At 43.1% G+C, this 23,538-nt stretch overlaps 3 pseudogenes; 1 reads left to right on the plus strand and 2 right to left on the minus strand.

Annotated features, from left to right (window-relative positions):
* Window positions 1–3,137: 3,137 nt before the first annotated feature.
* LOC121576690 lies at window positions 3,138–4,628 on the minus strand (annotated as a pseudogene).
* Window positions 4,629–10,354: 5,726 nt separating this feature from the next.
* Window positions 10,355–12,519, minus strand: LOC121576691 (annotated as a pseudogene).
* Window positions 12,520–17,961: 5,442 nt separating this feature from the next.
* On the plus strand, window positions 17,962–22,703 carry LOC121577122 (annotated as a pseudogene).
* Window positions 22,704–23,538: the final 835 nt, after the last annotated feature.

Here is a 23,538-nt window from a genome sequence, read left to right on the forward strand (position 1 = left end):
AAGCTTTCATTCAATAAAAAAAAAAAACATTTTGGGGGGGATTTCAGACAAATTGAATAGGGTGAACGAACCAAAGCGTAATTTTGGATCATACCAATGAGAAAAAGCACTTCAGATGAACAACAGTGCCGTCCCACTTTTTACAATGTGTTTCATTGGATATGGAGTGCTAACCGATATGGCATTGACAGAGAGACCTCTCAGTCTCTCTCAGTCTCTCTTTCTAGGTGTATTCAGGATCCAGTTATTTCTCAACACATGGTAAATGTAATAGCCATTGAATACGACCTGACAGACGTGTCAGATTATTGTCTTTATCTTAATGTATACACACCTAAAGAGGCAGCAACATGCGGAAAACTACCTGTAAGTTATACATTAACAGTTTTATTAACATGTTATACAATATCTGTTTAAAGAAGAAACTTGGTAACTAACAGGAAAACTGCTTTAACATGAATGACCCCCTTATAATGTCTTAAGTCTTATAATAGCATTTCTGGATATATAACTTTTAAATTATTGGAATAATGTATAAAAGGATTATGTGTTTTTATCCTGCTCAGTTGTTCTTTTGGATTCATGGAGGTGACTTGTCAATTGGTGCAGCAATTGACAATATAAGGTCCCACAGTTGACAGTGCATGTCAGAGCAAAAACCAAGCCATGAGGTCGAAGGAAACGTCCGTGAGAGCTCCGAGACAGGATTGTGTTGAGGCACAGATCTGGGGAAGGGTACCAAAACTTTTCTGCAGCATTTAAGGTCCCCAAGAACACAGTGGCCTCCATCATTCTTAAATGGAAGACGTTTGGAACCCCCAAGACTCTTCCTAGAGCTGGTCGCCCGGCCAAACTGAGCAATCGGGGGAGAAGGGAGGTGACCAAGAACCCAATGGTCACTCTGACAGGGCTCCAGAGTTCCTCTGTGGAGATGGGAGAACCTTCCAGAAGGACAACCATCTCTGCAGTACTCCACCAATCAGGCCTTTATGGTAGAGTGGCCAGACGGAAGCCACTCCTCAGTAGAAGGCACATGACAGCCCGCTTGAAGTTTGCCAAAAGGCACGTAAAGGACTCTCAGACCATGAGAAACAAGATTCTCTGGTCTGATGAAACTAAGATTGAACTCTTTGGCCTGAATGCCAAGCATCACGTCTGGAGGAAATATGGCACCATGCCTACGGTGAAGCATGGTGGTGGCAGCATCATGCTGTGGGGATGTTTTTCAGCAGCAGGGACTGGGAGACTAATCAGGATCGAGGGAAAGATGAACGGAGCAAAGTACAGAGAGGTCCTTGATGAAAACTTGCTCCAGAGCGCTCAGGACCTCAGACTGGGGCAAAGACCCGGTGGAGCGGATGGCTCCGGCATGGGGGAGAGTAGACGACCGGACCCGGACTATGCACCGGTGAAGTGGACTGCCCCGGCTCTGTTAGGGAGCAGATAACCAGAGCTTGACTAGGGACCGGTGGAGCGGACTGCTCTGGCACTGGAGTGAAGCAGCTGACCGGAGCTGGACTAGGCTTCCTTAGTGATCGGGACCTTTTGAGTCGCCGTTCTTTCTCCCTCGCTGTCTCCGTCTGCTCCCAAGGAAGGCGATCCATACCTGCCTGGATCTCTTCCCAAGTCCAGGATCCCTTACCGTCCAAAATATCCTCCCATGTCCATGTTGTCTGCTCTTCCTGTTCACGCTGCTTGGTCCGTATGTGGTGGGATCTTCTGTCACGTTCGTTGTATAAAGGATCGGACCAAGGTGCAGCGTGGTATGCGTACATGGTCGTTTATTATTATAAAAACCAACTAAATAACTAAATCCAACAGACCGTGAAGTTCAAGAGGCTAACCATCCAACAAACCAAACAGAATCAAGATCCCACAACATAGGTAGGCAAAATGGCTGCCTAAGTATGATCCCCAATTAGAGACAACGATCGACAGCTACCTCTGATTGGGAACCACACCCAGCCAACATAGAAATAGATAAACTAGATTATCTAGCATTCACACCCTGACCAAACTAACTAGAGAAATAACAGGGCTCTCAAGGTCAGGGCGTGACACTGTCTCACAAATCATCAACACAAAGGCAAATCTGCATATGACTGACAACACACCATGATTTGAATCAGTTCAAACTGTTTACTGATTTATCAATAAATTATATAAAAGTTTGGAATGCTATGTGATGTTTGAACAACTCTATGTGGCCAGTTGATGTCTACAGTGAGGGAAAAAAGTATTTGATCCCCTGCTGATTTTGTACATTTGCCCACTGACAAAGAAATGATCAGTCTATAATTTTAATGGTAGGGTTATTTGAACAGTGAGAGACAGAATAACAACAACAAAATCCAGAAAAACGCATGTCAAAAATGTTATAAATTAATTTGCATTTTAATGAGGGAAATAAGTATTTAACCCCTCTGCAAAACATGACTTAGTACTTGGTGGCAAAACCCTTGTTGGCAATCACAGAGGTCAGACGTTTCTTGTAGTTGGCCACCAGGTTTGCACACATCTCAGGAGGGATTTTGTCCCACTCCTCTTTGCAGATCTTCTCCAAGTCATTAAGGTTTCGAGGCTGACGTTTGGCAACTCGAACCTTCAGCTCCCTCCACAGATTTTCTATGGGATTAAGGTCTGGAGACTGGCTAGGCCACTCCAGGACCTTCATGTGCTCTTCTTGAGCCACTCCTTTGTTGCCTTGGCCGTGTGTTTTGGGTCATTGTCATGCTGGAATACCCATCCACAGCCCATTTTCAATGCCCTGGCTGAGGGAAGGAGGTTCTCACCCAAGATTTGACGGTACATGGCCCCGTCCATCGTCCCTTTGATGCGGTGAAGTTGTCCTGTCCCCTTAGTAGAAAAACACCCCCAAAGCATAATGTTTCCACCTCCATGTTTGACGGTGGGGATAGTGTTCTTAGGGTCATAGGCAGCATTCCTCCTCCTCCAAACACGGCGAGTTGAGTTGATGCCAAAGAGCTCCATTTTGGTCTCATCTGACCACAACACATTCACCCAGTTCTCCTCTGAATCATTCAGATGTTCATTGGCAAACTTCAGATGGGCATGTATATGTGCTTTCTTGTGTAGGTCTACAATCTTGTCCCTGACATCCTTGGAGAGCTCTTTGGTCTTGGCCATGGTGGAGAGTTTGGAAACTGATTGATTGATTGCTTCTGTGGATAGGTGTCTTTTATACAGGTGTCTTTAAGATCACACATTACCGTTTGGATTTAAGACAGTCATGAGAAATGATACTGGCAAGACCGATCGGTAACACTTCACATTACGTTGCTCTTCTACTTGTGTAGTAATGCTGTTATTGTAACAACATTATCTGGTCATATCATATGGTAATTACTGTGTAATAACATGTTACTACTTTAGAATGAAATTAAAATGCTGAGTGAATTATACAATGATACCGTGATGCCAGAGTCTGTGTGTGTGTGAGTGCGTGTCTGTGTATGTGTATGTGTGAGTGTGTGTGTATGTGTGCGTGTGCTTACCTATTTTTTAAATACTTGTGTGCATGTGCTTACATATAGTGTGTTTAATACTTATAAGGATTATTAGCAGGGTAAGGATTCAAAGCTTTAAGAGTTGTTCATCGTTCTCAGCAGGGAGTGCCAGGTCTCTGTAAGTCCTCCCAGACTCGCAGCAGGTCACTCACACGGTCCATTTCAGTAGTGATGACAGTAGAGTAGTAACAGCGATTGTGAGTGTAGGGCATGGAAAGCTTGAAGAGGGCAGAGTTAGGTGGGTAACTGGCTGCAATCCCTAAATAGCTCAGACACATACCCAGGTAGGCATCCTCTAAAAATATGGCACGGACTTGTTTGGATGCTTCCACTATTTTCTCAGGAAGATCTATGGAAAAGACATAACCATTTCCCAAAAGGTAGGGAGGGAATTTGGTACTGGGGGTAAACCTTATTGGGAATGTACCACTTTGAGGTGCTGTCTCTCACCACTTGTGTGTTTTGGCTGAACTTCCCAGTGATGTAGTTGTGCTTTGGTGTGGTTGGGTCTATCAGCATGTTGACCAGGTTGTGCACGTTGAGGAACATGTCAGAGTCAATCTTCATAGCGAAGGAGGCGCCGGGGCAGCGAGAGGCAAGCCACTCTAGCATCACCATGGTCTTGATGGTCAGGTTGAAGTAGCTGTCCTGGAAGTCACTCTGCAGCATGTCATGGTACTCCTGGCTCTCCAGCAGCACCTCCTCCTGCATCCTCTGTGCCCCTGCTCCACTGGGCAGGCCCAGCAGGAAGAACAGATGCACAGCCCGGCCCAGAACCAGGCTCTCCTTACCCCAAGTCCTCCGGATGTCCTCCCGGGCTACCAGATTACCAGGAGCTACTGGCACCATCAGAAGCAGGAAGGGGCTGCGGTCCTGGCACTCATGAGGCTCATCCAGGACAAACTGATATTTCTGTGGGTAGGCTACATGGTATGGTGAAAAAAACTCCTCCTCATTTTCATTGGTATAAGAGAGAGGAGTTAGATCCTGACCTCCTAGCAGCCAGAGTGGGGTCTGGCTTGTATGAAGAGTGAAGAGGGTGGTTACGTAGAAGATCACCAGGATCCCCACAGCCAGGAGAAGCACAAAACACCTCTGATGGGGGAAACCTCATGCATTGACATGTTCCACTGTCTTCTGTTTTTTTACTGAAAGTAATGGAGAGATTTTAAAAGAGAGGAACAAGTGAAGGTGCTTAATTATGTTACTTTTAATTTTAAAAAATTATAACATGGTTTAAAAAATATATATATCAATAGAAGACAATGTTCAATATATCACTATGTCCACTATAAATATTTAACTTGTAAGACAATCTTGTGAAGAAAAGGAGTAAACCTTTAAGAACACAAAGCCAATGATATTTGTAAGTCGCTCTGGATAAGAGCGTCTGCTAAATGACGTAAATGTAATGTAATGTAAATGATATAAATCAGAATGCATTTACCTGTTACCACCTGTTCCACTGACATTAAAGTGTTGAAGTTCCATGGATAACAGCTTTCTTTGACCTGGTCAGCCACACACTGCCTGCCCTTCAAACTTGGGATTTATACTGGTCACATAGTATGTTGCGGCAGTCTCTGACAAAATCCTAATCCAGACAGCATTACGTGTGATGTTATATATATAGTGGCACGGCAGCATGCATGAAGTGGCTCTGGGTATAGTTAAGAGCCTTATGCTTAAATCATGGTGCAAATAAACTATACAACTAAAAATAGCACTATCTAGTCTAGTAACATTTCCAACAGAGAGCAGTAGAAAAAGACAGTCAGAAAGTCATTCAGGACTAGTACACTAAACCCAAAGGATATTGAGCATTGCTATGAACACCAGCTGGTCAAAAAACTGGCATAAGGTTACAAGGGCAAAGCTGGTTTATACTGCAAATCTGCAGTGAGATACAGGGCAGTGCTTCACTAAAGGATAAAACCCAAGTAAAGAGGTTTGTTATTGTCAAAAGAGGCAAAGAGGATTAAATGCAATCTACTGTAATGTAACTTATTTGTCCCTTCATGTATCACCGGACCTTATCACCATGAAATACAGTTGCCAACTCTGACCAAGCTCACTCCAGCAAATATGTTTTCTTATTTTTTTACATCCCTTCTTTTAAAGTCCTTGAAGTGTCGGAGTAAACCAGCTCTTCGACAACTCAGGTATCCCTGAATAGCTTCATTAAGCGTGTTGTTCAAAGACTGTTGTTTTGTATGCTGGGCTGTAGGCGGTTAGGGCAGGGTCTAGTGGAACAGAAGTTAAATCAATGTGTGTGTGTGTACCCATTCAGGGGCAGGTACTTGGTGTAGGGAGGGGTATTTGCTTGAATGTAAACTGAGTGTCTGTCTGTCTTTCCAAAGACACAGCCATGATGTGAACAACACTTCTTAACGTGTACCTGACTATAGTCTTTTTAGGTGCTTCGCTGGGCACAACAGGTAAGAAATCAGTGTAAGGTTTGGTGTGAGGTGTGACCCAGGTGCGGTGCAGGATATACAGTAGGCAGTAGGCAGAGATGGTGAAACAAGGATCTTTACTGGTGGTCCCGAAGCCAGAATACAATATAACGGACATATCATGATAAAAGAAAGGCGGAACAAATACGTCTCCAAAAACCGGCTGACAGACAAAATACTACCTACGACTGAAACAAATAACGAAACAGGGAGAACACTTCTCAAGTACCTGTTCATAGGTCTCCGATCAGACACTGCGTAGTACTGCTGGACATAGAGAAAATAGCAGAGAAAACTGAGCAAGGGAACACAGGGAAGTGAGGGCATAAATACACAGGTGAACAGGTAGACACAGGTGACACCAATAAGATAATGATTAGTCCAGACTGTGAGTGAGGAGGTGCCTAAGGTTGTCGGAGGATGACACCTAGTGGGTCGTTCCGGAACTGCAACCCCCCTCCTGTAACAGTTCAGGGTGAGTACATGACTGTGAAAGGTATACAGCAGATGGTGCAGCAGTATTTGGAGATACCCTTTGCCCATCCACCTGTGGGTCCCCTGCGCCTGGCTGCCCCACAACCTGCAGAGCCATGGGAGCCAAAGAGGGACTGCACACGCCAACCTCACATGTCAGATGGTTTAACCTTTGTACTTCTGCACTGTAAAAAATTACTCTTTGGATCAACCTAAAAACCAATTGTGTCAACAGGTTACAAGTACATGAGAAAAAAAAGACATTTGTTGAAACCAAATACATGATTCAATGCCAACTGTTATATATGTATTTGATTAGTAACAAACCTATATTTCAAGTTGCAACCTATTTCTTTCAACAATCAGCTTACTTTTCCTCTTTGGTTAAGATTCAGTGCTGGCAGTATGATTATACCCTGATAAAGACAGCTTGTCTGTCGAAACGTTGGTTATTAGGATATTAAATTATTGCATCTGAGCTCCAAGAGTGTGCGGCGCAGTCAGCCAGCACCTCGCCTAAATAGGTGTGCGTTTCTTTCGCCTTTATATCAGTGCTGGCAGTAAACATATATTCAAAAAAATTAAAAATAAAGAACACATCACCTGGAATGACATTCACTCTTACGGGTGGCCAAAAAGAACAGCCTGAAATCCACACCCCCAATAGGCTGCGCCTCCAACTCTTCTGATAGGCTGCCGCCGCTACATTGCTCCCACCGCTATACAATGCAAATGTACATGAGGTGTTGAAAGCAATTTAGAAGCTTTCATTCAATAAAAAAAAAAACATTTTGTGGGGGATTTCAGACAAATTGAATAGGGTGAACGAACCAAAGCGTAATTTTGGATCATACCAATGAGAAAAAGCACTTCAGATGAACAACAGTGCCGTCCCACTTTTTACAATGTGTTTCATTGGATATGGAGTGCTAACCGATATGGCATTGACAGAGAGACCTCTCAGTCTCTCTCAGTCTCTCTTTCTAGGTGTATTCAGGATCCAGTTATTTCTCAACACATGGTAAATGTAATAGCCATTGAATACGACCTGACAGACGTGTCAGATTATTGTCTTTATCTTAATGTATACACACCTAAAGAGGCAGCAACATGCGGAAAACTACCTGTAAGTTATACATTAACAGTTTTATTAACATGTTATACAATATCTGTTTAAAGAAGAAACTTGGTAACTAACAGGAAAACTGCTTTAACATGAATGACCCCCTTATAATGTCTTAAGTCTTATAATAGCATTTCTGGATATATAACTTTTAAATTATTGGAATAATGTATAAAAGGATTATGTGTTTTTATCCTGCTCAGTTGTTCTTTTGGATTCATGGAGGTGACTTGTCAATTGGTGCAGCAATTGACAATATAAGGTCCCACAGTTGACAGTGCATGTCAGAGCAAAAACCAAGCCATGAGGTCGAAGGAAACGTCCGTAGAGCTCCGAGACAGGATTGTGTTGAGGCACAGATCTGGGGAAGGGTACCAAAACTTTTCTGCAGCATTTAAGGTCCCCAAGAACACAGTGGCCTCCATCATTCTTAAATGGAAGACGTTTGGAACCCCCAAGACTCTTCCTAGAGCTGGTCGCCCGGCCAAACTGAGCAATCGGGGAGAAGGGAGGTGACCAAGAACCCAATGGTCACTCTGACAGGGCTCCAGAGTTCCTCTGTGGAGATGGGAGAACCTTCCAGAAGGACAACCATCTCTGCAGTACTCCACCAATCAGGCCTTTATGGTAGAGTGGCCAGACGGAAGCCACTCCTCAGTAGAAGGCACATGACAGCCCGCTTGAAGTTTGCCAAAAGGCACGTAAAGGACTCTCAGACCATGAGAAACAAGATTCTCTGGTCTGATGAAACTAAGATTGAACTCTTTGGCCTGAATGCCAAGCATCACGTCTGGAGGAAATATGGCACCATGCCTACGGTGAAGCATGGTGGTGGCAGCATCATGCTGTGGGGATGTTTTTCAGCAGCAGGGACTGGGAGACTAATCAGGATCGAGGGAAAGATGAACGGAGCAAAGTACAGAGAGGTCCTTGATGAAAACTTGCTCCAGAGCGCTCAGGACCTCAGACTGGGGCAAAGACCCCGGTGGAGCGGATGGCTCCGGCATGGGGGGAGAGTAGACGACCGGACCCGGACTATGCACCGGTGAAGTGGACTGCCCCGGCTCTGTTAGGGAGCAGATAACCAGAGCTGGACTAGGGACCGGTGGAGCGGACTGCTCTGGCACTGGAGTGAAGCAGCTGACCGGAGCTGGACTAGGCTTCCTTAGTGATCGGGACCTTTTGAGTCGCCGTTTTTTCTCCCTCGCTGTCTCCGTCTGCTCCCAAGGAAGGCGATCCATACCTGCCTGGATCTCTTCCCAAGTCCAGGATCCCTTACCGTCCAAAATATCCTCCCATGTCCATGTTGTCTGCTCTTCCTGTTCACGCTGCTTGGTCCGTATGTGGTGGGATCTTCTGTCACGTTCGTTGTATAAAGGATCGGACCAAGGTGCAGCGTGGTATGCGTACATGGTCGTTTATTATTATAAAAACCAACTAAATAACTAAATCCAACAGACCGTGAAGTTCAAGAGGCTAACCATCCAACAAACCAAACAGAATCAAGATCCCACAACATAGGTAGGCAAAATGGCTGCCTAAGTATGATCCCCAATTAGAGACAACGATCGACAGCTACCTCTGATTGGGAACCACACCCAGCCAACATAGAAATAGATAAACTAGATTATCTAGCATTCACACCCTGACCAAACTAACTAGAGAAATAACAGGGCTCTCAAGGTCAGGGCGTGACACTGTCTCACAAATCATCAACACAAAGGCAAATCTGCATATGACTGACAACACACCATGATTTGAATCAGTTCAAACTGTTTACTGATTTATCAATAAATTATATAAAAGTTTGGAATGCTATGTGATGTTTGAACAACTCTATGTGGCCAGTTGATGTCTACAGTGAGGGAAAAAGTATTTGATCCCCTGCTGATTTTGTACATTTGCCCACTGACAAAGAAATGATCAGTCTATAATTTTAATGGTAGGGTTATTTGAACAGTGAGAGACAGAATAACAACAACAAAATCCAGAAAAACGCATGTCAAAAATGTTATAAATTAATTTGCATTTTAATGAGGGAAATAAGTATTTAACCCCTCTGCAAAACATGACTTAGTACTTGGTGGCAAAACCCTTGTTGGCAATCACAGAGGTCAGACGTTTCTTGTAGTTGGCCACCAGGTTTGCACACATCTCAGGAGGGATTTTGTCCCACTCCTCTTTGCAGATCTTCTCCAAGTCATTAAGGTTTCGAGGCTGACGTTTGGCAACTCGAACCTTCAGCTCCCTCCACAGATTTTCTATGGGATTAAGGTCTGGAGACTGGCTAGGCCACTCCAGGACCTTCATGTGCTCTTCTTGAGCCACTCCTTTGTTGCCTTGGCCGTGTGTTTTGGGTCATTGTCATGCTGGAATACCCATCCACAGCCCATTTTCAATGCCCTGGCTGAGGGAAGGAGGTTCTCACCCAAGATTTGACGGTACATGGCCCCGTCCATCGTCCCTTTGATGCGGTGAAGTTGTCCTGTCCCCTTAGTAGAAAAACACCCCCAAGAGCATAATGTTTCCACCTCCATGTTTGACGGTGGGGATAGTGTTCTTAGGGTCATAGGCAGCATTCCTCCTCCTCCAAACACGGCGAGTTGAGTTGATGCCAAAGAGCTCCATTTTGGTCTCATCTGACCACAACACATTCACCCAGTTCTCCTCTGAATCATTCAGATGTTCATTGGCAAACTTCAGATGGGCATGTATATGTGCTTTCTTGTATAGGTCTACAATCTTGTCCCTGACATCCTTGGAGAGCTCTTTGGTCTTGGCCATGGTGGAGAGTTTGGAAACTGATTGATTGATTGCTTCTGTGGATAGGTGTCTTTTATACAGGTGTCTTTAAGATCACACATTACCGTTTGGATTTAAGACAGTCATGAGAAATGATACTGGCAAGACCGATCGGTAACACTTCACATTACGTTGCTCTTCTACTTGTGTAGTAATGCTGTTATTGTAACAACATTATCTGGTCATATCATATGGTAATTACTGTGTAATAACATGTTACTACTTTAGAATGAAATTAAAATGCTGAGTGAATTATACAATGATACCGTGATGCCAGAGTCTGTGTGTGTGTGAGTGCGTGTCTGTGTATGTGTATGTGTGAGTGTGTGTGTATGTGTGCGTGTGCTTACCTATTTTTTAAATACTTGTGTGCATGTGCTTACATATAGTGTGTTTAATACTTATAAGGATTATTAGCAGGGTAAGGATTCAAAGCTTTAAGAGTTGTTCATCGTTCTCAGCAGGGAGTGCCAGGTCTCTGTAAGTCCTCCCAGACTCGCAGCAGGTCACTCACACGGTCCATTTCAGTAGTGATGACAGTAGAGTAGTAACAGCGATTGTGAGTGTAGGGCATGGAAAGCTTGAAGAGGGCAGAGTTAGGTGGGTAACTGGCTGCAATCCCTAAATAGCTCAGACACATACCCAGGTAGGCATCCTCTAAAAATATGGCACGGACTTGTTTGGATGCTTCCACTATTTTCTCAGGAAGATCTATGGAAAAGACATAACCATTTCCCAAAAGGTAGGGGAGGGAATTTGGTACTGGGGTAAACCTTATTGGGAATGTACCACTTTGAGGTGCTGTCTCTCACCACTTGTGTGTTTTGGCTGAACTTCCCAGTGATGTAGTTGTGCTTTGGTGTGGTTGGGTCTATCAGCATGTTGACCAGGTTGTGCACGTTGAGGAACATGTCAGAGTCAATCTTCATAGCGAAGGAGGCGCCGGGGCAGCGAGAGGCAAGCCACTCTAGCATCACCATGGTCTTGATGGTCAGGTTGAAGTAGCTGTCCTGGAAGTCACTCTGCAGCATGTCATGGTACTCCTGGCTCTCCAGCAGCACCTCCTCCTGCATCCTCTGTGCCCCTGCTCCACTGGGCAGGCCCAGCAGGAAGAACAGATGCACAGCCCGGCCCAGAACCAGGCTCTCCTTACCCCAAGTCCTCCGGATGTCCTCCCGGGCTACCAGATTACCAGGAGCTACTGGCACCATCAGAAGCAGGAAGGGGCTGCGGTCCTGGCACTCATGAGGCTCATCCAGGACAAACTGATATTTCTGTGGGTAGGCTACATGGTATGGTGAAAAAAACTCCTCCTCATTTTCATTGGTATAAGAGAGAGGAGTTAGATCCTGACCTCCTAGCAGCCAGAGTGGGGTCTGGCTTGTATGAAGAGTGAAGAGGGTGGTTACGTAGAAGATCACCAGGATCCCCACAGCCAGGAGAAGCACAAAACACCTCTGATGGGGAAACCTCATGCATTGACATGTTCCACTGTCTTCTGTTTTTTTACTGAAAGTAATGGAGAGATTTTAAAAGAGAGGAACAAGTGAAGGTGCTTAATTATGTTACTTTTAATTTTAAAAAATTATAACATGGTTTAAAAAATATATATATCAATAGAAGACAATGTTCAATATATCACTATGTCCACTATAAATATTTAACTTGTAAGACAATCTTGTGAAGAAAAGGAGTAAACCTTTAAGAACACAAAGCCAATGATATTTGTAAGTCGCTCTGGATAAGAGCGTCTGCTAAATGACGTAAATGTAATGTAATGTAAATGATATAAATCAGAATGCATTTACCTGTTACCACCTGTTCCACTGACATTAAAGTGTTGAAGTTCCATGGATAACAGCTTTCTTTGACCTGGTCAGCCACACACTGCCTGCCCTTCAAACTTGGGATTTATACTGGTCACATAGTATGTTGCGGCAGTCTCTGACAAAATCCTAATCCAGACAGCATTACGTGTGATGTTATATATATAGTGGCACGGCAGCATGCATGAAGTGGCTCTGGGTATAGTTAAGAGCCTTATGCTTAAATCATGGTGCAAATAAACTATACAACTAAAAATAGCACTATCTAGTCTAGTAACATTTCCAACAGAGAGCAGTAGAAAAAGACAGTCAGAAAGTCATTCAGGACTAGTACACTAAACCCAAAGGATATTGAGCATTGCTATGAACACCAGCTGGTCAAAAAACTGGCATAAGGTTACAAGGGCAAAGCTGGTTTATACTGCAAATCTGCAGTGAGATACAGGGCAGTGCTTCACTAAAGGATAAAACCCAAGTAAAGAGGTTTGTTATTGTCAAAAGAGGCAAAGAGGATTAAATGCAATCTACTGTAATGTAACTTATTTGTCCCTTCATGTATCACCGGACCTTATCACCATGAAATACAGTTGCCAACTCTGACCAAGCTCACTCCAGCAAATATGTTTTCTTATTTTTTTACATCCCTTCTTTTAAAGTCCTTGAAGTGTCGGAGTAAACCAGCTCTTCGACAACTCAGGTATCCCTGAATAGCTTCATTAAGCGTGTTGTTCAAAGACTGTTGTTTTGTATGCTGGGCTGTAGGCGGTTAGGGCAGGGTCTAGTGGAACAGAAGTTAAATCAATGTGTGTGTGTGTACCCATTCAGGGGCAGGTACTTGGTGTAGGGAGGGGTATTTGCTTGAATGTAAACTGAGTGTCTGTCTGTCTTTCCAAAGACACAGCCATGATGTGAACAACACTTCTTAACGTGTACCTGACTATAGTCTTTTTAGGTGCTTCGCTGGGCACAACAGGTAAGAAATCAGTGTAAGGTTTGGTGTGAGGTGTGACCCAGGTGCGGTGCAGGATATACAGTAGGCAGTAGGCAGAGATGGTGAAACAAGGATCTTTACTGGTGGTCCCGAAGCCAGAATACAATATAATGGACATATCATGATAAAAGAAAGGCGGAACAAATACGTCTCCAAAAACCGGCTGACAGACAAAATACTACCTAAGACTGAAACAAATAACGAAACAGGGAGAACACTTCTCAAGTACCTGTTCATAGGTCTCCGATCAGACACTGCGTAGTACTGCTGGACATAGAGAAAATAGCAGAGAAAACTGAGCAAGGGAACACAGGGAAGTGAGGGCATAAATACACAGGTGAACAGGTAGACACAGGTGACACCAATAAGATAATGATTAGTCCAGACTGTGAGTGAGGAGGTGCCTAAGGTTGTCGGAGGATGACACCTAGTGGGTCGTTCCGGAACTGCAACCCCCCTCCTGTAACAGTTCAGGGTGAGTACATGACTGTGAAAGGTATACAGCAGATGGTGCAGCAGTATTTGGAGATACCCTTTGCCCATCCACCTGTGGGTCCCCTGCGCCTGGCTGCCCCACAACCTGCAGAGCCATGGGAGCCAAAGAGGGACTGCACACGCCAACCTCACATGTCAGATGGTTTAACCTTTGTACTTCTGCACTGTAAAAAATTACTCTTTGGATCAACCTAAAAACCAATTGTGTCAACAGGTTACAAGTACATGAGAAAAAAAAGACATTTGTTGAAACCAAATACATGATTCAATGCCAACTGTTATATATGTATTTGATTAGTAACAAACCTATATTTCAAGTTGCAACCTATTTCTTTCAACAATCAGCTTACTTTTCCTCTTTGGTTAAGATTCAGTGCTGGCAGTATGATTATACCCTGATAAAGACAGCTTGTCTGTCGAAACGTTGGTTATTAGGATATTAAATTACTGCATCTGAGCTCCAAGAGTGTGCGGCGCAGTCAGCCAGCACCTCGCCTAAATAGGTGTGCGTTTCTTTCGCCTTTATATTAGTGCTGGCAGTAAACATATATTCAAAAAAATAAAAAATAAAGAACACATCACCTGGAATGACATTCACTCTTACGGGTGGCCAAAAAGAACAGCCTGAAATCCACACCCCCAATAGGCTGCGCCTCCAACTCTTCTGATAGGCTGCCGCCGCTACATTGCTCCCACCGCTATACAATGCAAATGTACATGAGGTGTTGAAAGCAATTTAGAAGCTTTCATTCAATAAAAAAAAAACATTTTGGGGGATTTCAGACAAATTGAATAGGGTGAACGAACCAAAGCGTAATTTTGGATCATACCAATGAGAAAAAGCACTTCAGATGAACAACAGTGCCGTCCCACTTTTTACAATGTGTTTCATTGGATATGGAGTGCTAACCGATATGGCATTGACAGAGAGACCTCTCAGTCTCTCTCAGTCTCTCTTTCTAGGTGTATTCAGGATCCAGTTATTTCTCAACACATGGTAAATGTAATAGCCATTGAATACGACCTGACAGACGTGTCAGATTATTGTCTTTATCTTAATGTATACACACCTAAAGAGGCAGCAACATGCGGAAAACTACCTGTAAGTTATACATTAACAGTTTTATTAACATGTTATACAATATCTGTTTAAAGAAGAAACTTGGTAACTAACAGGAAAACTGCTTTAACATGAATGACCCCCTTATAATGTCTTAAGTCTTATAATAGCATTTCTGGATATATAACTTTTAAATTATTGGAATAATGTATAAAAGGATTATGTGTTTTTATCCTGCTCAGTTGTTCTTTTGGATTCATGGAGGTGACTTGTCAATTGGTGCAGCAATTGACAATATAAGGTCCCACAGTTGACAGTGCATGTCAGAGCAAAAACCAAGCCATGAGGTCGAAGGAAACGTCCGTAGAGCTCCGAGACAGGATTGTGTTGAGGCACAGATCTGGGGAAGGGTACCAAAACTTTTCTGCAGCATTTAAGGTCCCCAAGAACACAGTGGCCTCCATCATTCTTAAATGGAAGACGTTTGGAACCCCCAAGACTCTTCCTAGAGCTGGTCGCCCGGCCAAACTGAGCAATCGGGGGAGAAGGGAGGTGACCAAGAACCCAATGGTCACTCTGACAGGGCTCCAGAGTTCCTCTGTGGAGATGGGAGAACCTTCCAGAAGGACAACCATCTCTGCAGTACTCCACCAATCAGGCCTTTATGGTAGAGTGGCCAGACGGAAGCCACTCCTCAGTAGAAGGCACATGACAGCCCGCTTGAAGTTTGCCAAAAGGCACGTAAAGGACTCTCAGACCATGAGAAACAAGATTCTCTGGTCTGATGAAACTAAGATTGAACTCTTTGGCCTGAATGCCAAGCATCACGTCTGGAGGAAATATGGCACCATGCCTACGGTGAAGCATGGTGGTGGCAGCATCATGCTGTGGGGATGTTTTTCAGCAGCAGGGACTGGGAGACTAATCAGGATCGAGGGAAAGATGAACGGAGCAAAGTACAGAGAGGTCCTTGATGAAAACTTGCTCCAGAGCGCTCAGGACCTCAGACTGGGGCAAAGACCCCGGTGGAGCGGATGGCTCCGGCATGGGGGGAGAGTAGACGACCGGACCCGGACTATGCACCGGTGAAGTGGACTGCCCCGGCTCTGTTAGGGAGCAGATAACCAGAGCTGGACTAGGCACCGGTGGAGCGGACTGCTCTGGCACTGGAGTGAAGCAGCTGACCGGAGCTGGACTAGGCTTCCTTAGTGATCGGGACCTTTTGAGTCACCGTTTTTTCTCCCTCGCTGTCTCCGTCTGCTCCCAAGGAAGGCGATCCATACCTGCCTGGATCTCTTCCCAAGTCCAGGATCCCTTACCGTCCAAAATATCCTCCCATGTCCATGTTGTCTGCTCTTCCTGTTCACGCTGCTTGGTCCGTATGTGGTGGGATCTTCTGTCACGTTTGTTGTATAAAGGATCGGACCAAGGTGCAGCGTGGTATGCGTACATGGTCGTTTATTATTATAAAAACCAACAAAATAACTAAATCCAACAGACCGTGAAGTTCAAGAGGCTAACCATCCAACAAGCCAAACAGAATCAAGATCCCACAACATAGGTAGGCAAAATGGCTGCCTAAGTATGATCCCCAATTAGAGACAACGATCGACAGCTACCTCTGATTGGGAACCACACCCAGCCAACATAGAAATAGATAAACTAGATTATCTAGCATTCACACCCTGACCAAACTAACTAGAGAAATAACAGGGCTCTCAAGGTCAGGGCGTGACACTGTCTCACAAATCATCAACACAAAGGCAAATCTGCATATGACTGACAACACACCATGATTTGAATCAGTTCAAACTGTTTACTGATTTATCAATAAATTATATAAAAGTTTGGAATGCTATGTGATGTTTGAACAACTCTCTGTGGCCAGTTGATGTCTACAGTGAGGGAAAAAAGTATTTGATCCCCTGCTGATTTTGTACATTTGCCCACTGACAAAGAAATGATCAGTCTATCATTTTAATGGTAGGGTTATTTGAACAGTGAGAGACAGAATAACAACAAAAAAATCCAGAAAAACGCATGTCAAAAATGTTATAAATTAATTTGCATTTTAATGAGGGAAATAAGTATTTAACCCCTCTGCAAAACATGACTTAGTACTTGGTGGCAAAACCCTTGTTGGCAATCACAGAGGTCAGACGTTTCTTGTAGTTGGCCACCAGGTTTGCACACATCTCAGGAGGGATTTTGTCCCACTCCTCTTTGCAGATCTTCTCCAAGTCATTAAGGTTTCGAGGCTGACGTTTGGCAACTCGAACCTTCAGCTCCCTCCACATATTTTCTATGGGATTAAGGTCTGGAGACTGGCTAGGCCACTCCAGGACCTTCATGTGCTCTTCCTGAGCCACTCCTTTGTTGCCTTGGCCGTGTGTTTTGGGTCATTGTCATGCTGGAATACCCATCCACAGCCCATTTTCAATGCCCTGGCTGAGGGAAGGAGGTTCTCACCCAAGATTTGACGGTACATGGCCCCGTCCATCGTCCCTTTGATGCGGTGAAGTTGTCCTGTCCCCTTAGTAGAAAAACACCCCCAAAGCATAATGTTTCCACCTCCATGTTTGACGGTGGGGATAGTGTTCTTAGGGTCATAGGCAGCATTCCTCCTCCTCCAAACACGGCGAGTTGAGTTGATGCCAAAGAGCTCCATTTTGGTCTCATCTGACCACAACACATTCACCCAGTTCTCCTCTGAATCATTCAGATGTTCATTGGCAAACTTCAGATGGGCATGTATATGTGCTTTCTTGTGTAGGTCTACAATCTTGTCCCTGACATCCTTGGAGAGCTCTTTGGTCTTGGCCATGGTGGAGAGTTTGGAAACTGATTGATTGATTGCTTCTGTGGATAGGTGTCTTTTATACAGGTAACAAGCTGAGATTAGGAGCACTCCCTTTAAGAGTGTGCTCCTAATCTCAGCTCGTTACCTGTATAAAAGACACCTGGGAGCCAGAAATCTTTCTGATTGAGAGGGGGTCAAATACTTATTTCCCTCATTAAAATGCAAATCAATTTATAACATTTTTGACATGCGTTTTTCTGGATTTGTTTTGTTGTTATTCTGTCTCTCACTGTTCAAATAAACCTACCATTAAAATTATAGACTGCTCATGTCTTTGTCAGTGGGCAAACGTACAAAATCAGCAGGGGATCAAATATTTTTTTCCCTCACTGTAGGTGATGATAATGATGTCTAACCTGGCAGAGTGTGACTACACTACTAATGAGCAGCTTGTCATGTGTATAAGAGAGAAAACTGAAGAGGATTTGGTGAATGCTACAAAAAAGGTAAACTAGCTATTACTAGTTGAGACATAAGGAAGATATTTTGCATGTGCATTTCTTCTTGATGGTTCAAATGATCAATTTCATATGGTTGAAATTGTTAGACCTCACCTGTCAGTCAGTGGTTTAAGGTACTTAAGTAAAAATACTTTAAAGTACTACTTAAGTAGTTTTTTGGGGTATCTGTACTTTGCTTTACTATTTATATTTTTGACAACTTTTACTTTTACTTTACTACATTCCTAAAGAAAAGTATGTACTTTTTACTCCATTCATTTATCCTGAATCACAAAAGTACCTGTTACATTTTGAATGCTTAGCAGGACAGGAAAACGGTCAATTTCACGCATTAAGAGAACATCCCTGGTCATCCCTACTGCCTCTGATTTGGCGTACACACTAAACACAAATGCTTCGTCTGAGTGTTGGAATGTGTCCCTGGCTGTCTGTAAAAAATAAATAAGCTGTGCCTTTTGGTTTGCTTTATATAAGCTATTTGAAATTATTTGTACTTTGACTTTGACTTTTTATACTTAAGTATATTTTTGTAATTACATTTACTTTTGATACTGAAGTATATTTAAACCCAAATACTTTTAGACTTTTACTCAAGTAGTTTTTTACCAGGTGACTTTCACTTTTACTTGAGTCATTTTCTATTAAGGTATATTTACTTTTACTCAAGTTTGACAATTGGGTACTTTTTCCACCAGTGCCTACAGTGTAAAATAGCCTCTATACCATACAGAGTAGCATCTCCCTTAGATATTACTATAAAGTTACTCCAATAACAGCCACAAGAGATCAGGTTAGGCATGTCTTCAACCATTGAGCCAACATTGTTGCATTTTAGATTAAAATCTTTATGGGAACGACTGTGGATGGAGTGTTTCTAAAAGACCTTGCAGATAAGCTTTTAAAGAGCAAGGAAGTCCAAAAGGTTCCTGTGATCCTTGGAGTGACTAACCATGAGTTTGGATGGATCCTCCTTATGGCAAGGTCACAGTTTTTCTTGATTCAAAAACACTTCTGCTCAATATATCTCTACATATTTCTTCATCTTCAAGTTTAAGTGGTTACCAAAATAAAAAGGGTTGATAATGATTAATTTGCTGTCTTTTCTCATTTAGGAAGGTGAAGGTGTGTTTCATGGCTTGGATTTGATACAGTATGTTCTCCTATGTTTTGTAACAGTCCTTTGCGCCACCTGAATGATCTTAGGGCTTTCACAGGCAGTCAGCGATGTCAATACTGAACATTTTCTATCCTGCTGGGGTGAGTTATTTTCACCCACCCTGTCCTCCTCCTCCTTCTGTTCCCTTACATGTTACTGCTCTGCAATATTAATCAATCTGAAGCAGTGTTTATGTACAATTTACATTATTGTATCATGATAAGACTTACTAATATTATCATAGTAACTTAATTAAATTATTAATATTATTAACCAGAGAATTTACCAGAATATGAAAGTACTTCTGGCCACAGTACGATGATGATATGAAGACTAAAATGTAAATGTAAATGTAAGACCTATACTATACAGTAGGGTTGCACAATTCTGGGAACTTTCAATAAATTCCCTGGTTTTCCAGAACCCCTGGTTGGAGGATTCAATGCAGAAACTCCTGAAGATATTTGTGATGGATTCACTGAAATGCGGGGAGATCTGTTCATGGTTCTGCCTGTTATTAAAGTGGCTGGATACCACAGAAGTTAGTTCCAGTCTGGGGAAGGCAACCTTTCTGTTACATTGTAAATCACCTTATGATATGATGCCAAAAGCTCTCATCATCACTTCCAATGTCTCTCCTGTGTTTTTAGATGCAGGTGCAACAGTGTACATGTATGAGTTCCAACACTGCCCAGAGATGCACAAAGAGTCCAGACCGAGGTTTGTAAAGTCTGACCATGCTGATGATGTTGGACTTATGTTTGGATCATGCTTTTGGAATGGACATATAAAGATAACAGGTAGGTCTAAAGCAGACTTCAACTACAATTAGTATCTCTGCCACCAAAAGTGGGCCATCTAAAATGTTCTTGCCCCCAGATTTGGTTAGTCTGGACCTGAACTATTGCGCCTTGCAAAAGTATTCATCCCCCTTGGCGTTTTTTCTATTTTGTTGCATTACAAACTGTAATTTAAATAGATTTTTATTTGGATTTCATGTAATGGACATACACAAAATAGTCAAAATAGGTGAAGTGAAATGAAATAAAAAGAATCTTTAAAAAAATTATACAAAATAAATAACGGAAAAGTGGTGCGTGCATATGTATTCACCCCCTTTGCTATGAAGCCCCTAAATAAGATCTGGTGCAACCAATTACCTTCAGAAGTCACATAATTAGTTAAATAAAGTCCACCTGTGTGCAATCTAAGTGTCACATGATCTGTCACATGATCTCAGTATATATACACCTGTTCTGAAAGGCCCCAGAGTCTGCAACCCCACTAAGCAAGGGGCACCACCAAGCAAGCGGCACCATGAAGACCAAGGAGCTCTCCAAACAGGTCAGGGACAAAGTTGTGGAGAAACTATCCAAAACTTTGAACATCCCACGGAGCACCATTAAATCCATTATTAAAAAATGTAAAGAATATGGCACCACAACAAACCTGCCAAGAGAGGGCCGCCCACCAAAACTCAAAGGATCAGGCAAAGAGGGAATTAATCAGAGAGGCAACAAAGAGACCAAAGATAACCCTGAAGGAGCTGCAAAGCTCCACAGCGGAGATTGGAGTATATGTCCATAGGACCACTTTAAGCCGTACACTCCACAGAGCTGGGCTTTACGGAAGAGTGGCCAGAAAAAAAGACATTGCTTAAAGAAAGAAATAAGCAAACACATTTGGAAGAAGGTACTCTGGTCAGATGATACTAAAATTGAGCTTTTTGGCCATCAAGGAAAACGCTATGTCTGGCGCAAACCCAACACCTCTCATCACCCCGAGAACACCATCCCCACAGTGAAGCATGGTGGTGGCAGCATCATGCTGTGGGGATGTTTTTCATTGGCAGGGACTGGGAAACTGGTCAGATTTGAAGGAATGATGGATGGTGCTAAATACAGGGAAATTCTTGAGGGAAACCTGTTTCAGTCTTCCAGAGATTTGAGACTGGGACGGAGGTTCACCTTCCAGCAGGACAATGACCCTAAGCATACTGCTAAAGCAACACTCGAGTGGTTTAAGGGGAAACATTTAAATGTCTTGGAATGGCCTAGTCAAAGCCCAGACCTCAATCCAATTGAGAATCTGTGGTATGACTTAAAGATTGCTGTACACCAGCGGAACCCATCCAACTTGAAGGAGCTGGAGCAGTTTTGCCTTGAAGAATGGGCAAAAATCCCAGTGGCTAGATGTGCCATGCTAATAGAGACATACCCCAAGAGACTTGCAGCTGTAATTGCTGCAAAAGGTGGCTCTACAAAGTATTGACATTGGGGGGGTGAATGGTTATGCACACTCAAGTTTTCTGTTTTTTTGTCTTATTTGTTGTTTGTTTCACAATAAAAAATATTTTGCATCTTCAAAGTGGTAGGCATGTTGTGTAAATCAAATGATACAAACCCCCCAAAAATCAATTTTAATTCCAGGTTGTAAGGCAACAAAATAGGAAAAATGCCAAGGGGGGTGAATACTTTTGCAAGCCACTGTTACTTTGGCATGGTTGATGCCATTTGTGATCACCAGAATAATTCCAATGTATTATGCAATGCAAATTAATAAAAATGGTTATCAATGACCTGAAAGTTATAAGGAGATAGTGATTTTGTCTGCTGAGGATATGAACATTATCTTTTCACAAGATAAGAATAATAGGGATAAAAAAGAAAGATGCATCACCAAATGAAGTGGTCTGGAGGCCACTAGATGCAGTTAATCACCATTATTTGTTGATTTATAACTGTCTGTTTTGTCCCTATTTTTATCACTAGGTCACGAGTCAGTCACAATAGATAAAAAGAGCTTGAAGAGATCATATTCATTTCAAAACAAGGTAACATCTGATCACTCCCTATATTCCTTTAAATGTCACTTACAAGAACATTCACTGAAGAGGAGGAGAAGCTGTGCTAGACAATGATGGCATTTTGGGCCAATTTTGCTCGCATGCACTCTGACATAAACTGACGACAGTATGGCTATTTCTTGGATCTAGAACTTCTAGCTGCATGATTTTCACACAACAGTCCAGCACACTATTAGAAGTACAGTCCTGAGTTACTACTTTTCTTCATGAATAGGCCTGTTAAGTAGCACACTGATCCCTGGGTACTAACTGTGACTTGATGTGAGGGAGGGAGGGGAGGGAATGGCCGGCAGGGATGTAGCTCAGTTGGTAGAGCATGGCGTTTGCAACACCAGGGTTGTGGGTTCGATTCCCATGGGGGGCCAGTATGAAAAATAAAAAAATAATGTATGCACTCACTAACTGTAAGTCGCTCTGGATAAGAGCGTCTGCTAAATGACTAAAATTTAAATGTAAATGTGACCCTCAGCTCACCAAACGGGAAGGGGCTGGTAAAGTGGTCCCTGTATGACCAGAAAGTACATGGAGAAGGGTTTAAAGCAGGTGGTTGCACAGAGCCTAAAGTAGGACAAGGTGCACTTCATGACTGTCCTCCTCCCTCACTGAAAAAACATGAACGCAAGTGAGTCATGAGCTCTGCTGAAACATAACACAGGCCCGTGCGCTACAACCACAAATGATATTGATTGGCCATCAGTATCACAACCACGTCTACTCAAATATGATTGACCCTTTTCTCGTTTAGATGCAGAACAAAGATGATCAATTATATTGTCAAGATCGTCGACTGACCGCTCTAACAATATAAATACATGTCCATAAAGGCGAAAGGCAGGCGGGAGGAGGCGAGATCAGGTGGGAACATTCTAGCCAATGAGAGGGCAGATACGCGTGTGAACAAAAGACACAACTCCGGTAAAAAAAAAACGTTATTCACAAAGTTGCCGGAATGTTTTAAATCACTTATATCAGTAGCCTGCATCGTATAAACCTAAGCATTATGAAACTGTCCTATCAAAATAGCAATTCACTTTTATATTGACCAAGTGCTATCTGCGATCCTTGGGACGTCCCTACTCTAACCTTAACCATAACCCTTACCCTTATCTTACCCATTTTAAACGTCAATTTAAATGGGGCCACGACAGAGTTGGGACGTCCCAAGGAGCCCAATAGCATGGACCCAGGCGGAGTCGAACCTCTACTTCCGTGTTCATATTCTGTCGGAAACTCGGAAACCGGACATTTCTGACTTGCTTACTCGTTGTAGAAAGATGATACCAGAGTTTCCCACTTAGGAAATATCAGACTCGACCAATGAGAAGCTATACGCAAATAGCTTACGTTCATTTTAACCCATTTTAAATCATTTTAACTCGGAGGTCCCGAGTTTTCGACATGACATGAACGGGATACTTCGTGACGTCATTGGGTTCCCCAC

Source organism: Coregonus clupeaformis, chromosome 29, assembly GCF_020615455.1.
Source record: "Coregonus clupeaformis isolate EN_2021a chromosome 29, ASM2061545v1, whole genome shotgun sequence".
NCBI classification, from domain to species: domain Eukaryota; kingdom Metazoa; phylum Chordata; class Actinopteri; order Salmoniformes; family Salmonidae; genus Coregonus; species Coregonus clupeaformis.